Source organism: Coregonus clupeaformis, chromosome 20, assembly GCF_020615455.1.
Source record: "Coregonus clupeaformis isolate EN_2021a chromosome 20, ASM2061545v1, whole genome shotgun sequence".
NCBI classification, from domain to species: Eukaryota; Metazoa; Chordata; class Actinopteri; order Salmoniformes; family Salmonidae; genus Coregonus; species Coregonus clupeaformis.
The window spans coordinates 37739044-37743739 of record NC_059211.1 but is presented as its reverse complement, the minus strand read 5'-3'; the positions used below and the strand labels follow the sequence as shown (position 1 = coordinate 37743739).

The following is a 4696-nucleotide window of genomic DNA, read 5'->3' as shown; positions in this document are numbered from 1 at the left end:
TCTTACTCAAGGCTGCAATATCTTAGCTAGAGCAAAAATGAAAGCGTTTGATAATGAGGCAAGAAGTAATACCATATATGTCACTTGAGTGACTGTAAACAATAGGCACAACAAACATGTTACAAGGGAATTAGCATTATAGTTTGGGCTGTAAATGACCTCTTTAAACACAGTGCTATGTGCTTAGCCTAGCTAAGTTCTGTGGCACTCTTCATTGTGATGGTGATTCTCCATCCACACAAGCCCCTGGGGAATGTAAATCACCTTTCCTACACTTGGCAGCCCAGCTAGTGTAGCTTAGCATAATTTTAACGAGAGGCGAGCCAGCACTAGGTTAGGCGTGTTTAGGAGAGAAAGCTAAACACTAAGAGCTAATCTCTAAGCTTTTGGGATGTCCTCTCAGCTTTGTGCTATTTTTAGCATGAGTTTGACGCTGCTGTGAGGTATTTTCGGATAGATGGACAAGCTTCAAACATAGCTAGATATATATATATATATATATATATATATATATATATATATATATATATATATGTAAGCCTCTTATTGTGATATTCAACTCTTCATTTCAATTGTCTTTACACTTCTGGTTCTGTTGAACTGTAAGCAGGAAAGCCCCATTTAAATCTTTACTGGCATTGAAATCTTTACACCCCTGAGTCCAGAGACCTACTGTATCTATGCCCCTCAGTGATATACATAACAGTGTAGGCCTGTCTGCTAATCTGCATTGGACAGAAACTACAATTAGCCTCATGCAGAATGCATGGTTTATATGGACTATCCCTGGTTAACTCTGGACTACCCCTCCTTCCCCTAATCCTCTCCTCTTCTCTTCCCTTCATTATTTATGCATTTGTCTATTGCCGTTTCTCTCTCTGTACATGGTTCACTGGACATTCACTTTCTTTCTCTCTTCTCTCCTCCCCCAGACCTCCCTCTCTCTACAGGGTTCACTGGACATTTGCATTCTCTCTTTCCCCAAGGCTGCAGGTGGTGTGTTGAATAACAACAATAATAAGTTGTTAATGACATCACTCCATCTCCCTTCCCTCATTGAATGTTGTGGCTGATTATCTTTTACAGGTTTCTGCGGGCATCTCTGGGTTTACTGTACGCACACACACACGCAAACAGACACAAACACACGCATACACACACAGAAACACAAACACACACACACACACAGTCTTAACACAATCATTAATCAGTCACTGTGTGTGAGGCCAAGGCCGAGAGCCGAGCAGAGAAGCGAGAGGACTTTGCCAAAAGCAGCAGTAGCAACGCGTAAACACGCCTGCCAACAATGTTCAGCAGTTGGCTAGTATTGTCCCTGTATTATTCCAGTATTGTCGCATATTTTTCCTTGATGTTTTCCCACTTATAGCAGTGAGTCATTTGGGGCCTGGGGGAGAATAGAGTGTTCATGTAATGTGTGTATTATAACTGTGTGTGTGTGTGTGTGTGTGTGTGTGTGTGTGTGTGTGTGTGTGTGTGTGTGTGTGTGTGTGTGTGTGTGTGTGTGTGTGTGTGTGTGTGTGTGTGTGTGTGTGTGTGTGTGTGTGTGTGTGTGTGTGTGTGTGTGTGTGTGCCATTTGTGTGCCATGTATGTGCCATGTGTGCCAAGTGTGTGGCAATGGTGTGGCAAGTGTGTTATATCAGCCGAGCTTAGCAATGTTAAATAAACCAACTGTGATAGAGATCCTTCATGAAGTTGAGGATTTGGATTGAACAGTTTCGGATCAGTAGAAGCTGATTGATTTGAGATGGCTTTTTCTGTGTGCGTGCATGTGTGTGCTTGTCTGTGTGTCTGTGTGTGTTGAATTTCTGAGGGTCAGTGTTTTGATACTATTATGTACAGTCAGGTCCAGAATTATTGGCACCCTTGGTAAAGATGAGTAAAAAAGACTGTATAAAATATATAATACAAATACTGAGCTATATTGTATATTCAAGAAAATGGGAAAATTATATTATTTTGTACTAATACAATTGCTCAGATAAAATAGATTTTGTTTAACAAGTCATGTTTTTCTCTAAAAAAAAGAAGGGTCAAAATTATTGTCACCCCTGTTTTCCTTTCAATACCTCACCTTGTGAGGATAACGGCACTGAGCCTTTTCCTAAAATTATTTATGAGATTGGAGCACATTGTGAGGATCTAAGACCATTCCTCTATACATAATATTTCCAGATCCTTGATATCCTTTGTCTACGCTTATGGACTACCCTCTTCAATTCAAACAACAGGTTTTCAATGGGTTTCAAGACCGGAGACTGAGATGGCCATTGCAAAATGTTGATTTTGTGGTCAATTAACCATTTCTTTGTGGATTTTTGCTGTGTGCTTGGGGTTATTGTCTTGCTGGAAAGTCCACTTGTGGCAAAGTTTCAGCTTCCTGGCAGAGGCAATAACATCAAAGACCCACCACCATATTTGACAGTAGGTATGGGGTTCTTTTCTGCTCATGCATCCTTATTTCGACATCAAACCCACCACTGTTATGCGTGGCCAAAGAGACATATTTTATGTCATCTGACCATAGCACTGGTTCCAATCCAATGCCAATGCTGTTTAGCAAACTCAGGTGTTTACATTTGACATGAAAACAGAGCTCTTTGGCCACGCACACCAGTGGTGGGTTTGGCGTCGAACCAGGGATCCTCTAACCACATCGACAACAGTCACCCACGAAGCATCGTTACCTAATGCTCCACAAAAGCCGCAGCCCTTGCAGAGCAAAGGAAACAACTACTTCAAGGTCTCAAAGCGAGTGACTTCACCGATTGAAACATTACTAGCGCTCACCGCTAACTAGCTAGCCATTTCACACCGGTTACACATAAGCAAAAAAGAACCCCATACCTACTTTGGGGCTCCTGTTAAGGTCAACAGCATCATGAACCAGTCCCAGGACATTTTAACCAAAAACCTGGTTGCCTCTGCCAGGAGGCTGAATCTTGCCCATAAATATAGAAGTTAAGTAAGCGGAGAGGATATTTGGCTGGCAGTTCCCATAGCAGACAGACCCTACTGCCCTTATAAGTCCTTCAAACGCCTGTTTCAGACTACAACCTCAGTTTGCTTTTCTATTGGCTTCTAACGGACATCTAAAGCAGCCATTTGTCATTCAGAAATATGCCCTGCTTAACCTAGAACACACACGCTTGTGGACGCAAATATTGGCACAGTCGCTCGCACACACAGAGGTGGAGAGGTGAGTGAGTTCAGCAGGAGGAGGGGGATAAGATGGCATTGCAGAGCTCTCCCTCTCAGCTCTCTGTGTGAATGGTGCCAAGGGAATGGGGTTGTGAGTTATCTCAGGGTTCTCATTTTTACATTTACATTTTAGTCATTTAGCAGACGCTCTTATCCAGAGCGACTTACAGTTTTAGTGAGTGCATACATTTTTCATACTGGCCCCCCGTGGGAATCGAACCCACAACCCTGGCGTTGCAAGCACCATGCTCTACCAACTGAGCTACAGGAGGTTCTAACCACCAGTTAGTGTGTGTGTGTGTGTGTGTGTGTGTGTATATGTGTGTGCATTTGTGTGTGTGTGTGCATATGTGTGTGTGTGTTCGTGTGTGTGTGTGTGTGTGCAGCTCAGAGGTAGAGCTGTGCCTAAAGGCGTCCACATGCTTCCCAGACTAAACAGTTCTGTAGAGTTCGTGCATATATTATGACAACATTTTGTGATGTTTTTGTTTGTTTTAGACTTCGGTGAGGGTTTTTTTCGGCTGTTCGGGCACCCACATTTTTTTCTAGAGGCAAGTCGAAGTTCGGAGCCGAAGTCTTCGCCCCTTTGTCAGTGATTGGTCAACAGTAGGGATTCTTCAATAAAGACTTTGTTGTCATTCAACGAGAGACAACTCCTTTTCATGCACATTTTTTCATTGAGAAAGACTGCACCAAATATCTGTTACGGTTCGGCACTGTTGTTCTTGTTCCCTCTTGTTTTCTGTTTCCCTTTTTCCCTGTGTGTGTGTTGTTTGTGTCTGTCTCCCCCTGCTGTGCAGCCCAGTCAGAGGATCTAGGTCAGGGGGCGTGGCCATTCTCTCACAAGATCAGTTACATCCAGCTGCGGCTCATTGTCACCAATCAACAAGCAGTTATCTACCCGGGCTGGACACCTCTCCAGCGCCAGTTCGTTCCTTCACCACCTGTGGTAACTTGGCTCCGTACAGGAGTCTCAGTTTAGTTGTTACTCTCTTAGCTTTATAGTTGTTTCTGCCAAGTTTGTAACCTGTTTTCTTCTTCGACCAGATCCCGTCGATTCCTGCTGCCTGCCTGCCTGCCACTCCCACGCCGCAACCCGCTCACCAGTTGTCTGTTATCCTCGGCATCCAGCTCTCGGTGCTACTGGCTCTCCTCACCACGCAGCTCCTACCCCGGTCTGTAGCTGCTCCACCCTGCACTACTCCTCTCTGCCAAAACCCCCTGAATAAAACAACATCATATTCACCCTCGTTGTCCGTGTGTCCGTCTCTGCGCCTGAGTCCCCACCAAATCTAACAGAACGAACTGGCCATACATGGACTCAGCAGAGACGCCACATGAAACAACGGGTGATGGCGTACAACGCGCCCCTCCATTCACAGGGAATGTTATTGGGACAACACGACCAACTCATCGGGTCTCTATTGGATAACAACCAGCGGTTGTTGGATCAAGTATCTCAGCTCACCTCTCAGG

The 4696-nt window shown here is 44.4% G+C and overlaps 1 long non-coding RNA gene across 1 annotated transcript; it reads left to right on the top strand.

The window, feature by feature from the left end:
• Positions 1-4136: 4136 nt before the first annotated feature.
• Positions 4137-4466, top strand: LOC123481490. Its single transcript, XR_006657160.1, has 2 exons — positions 4137-4169; positions 4268-4466. It is a non-coding gene; the product is annotated as an uncharacterized LOC123481490 (long non-coding RNA).
• The last annotated feature ends 230 nt before the right edge of the window (positions 4467-4696 follow it).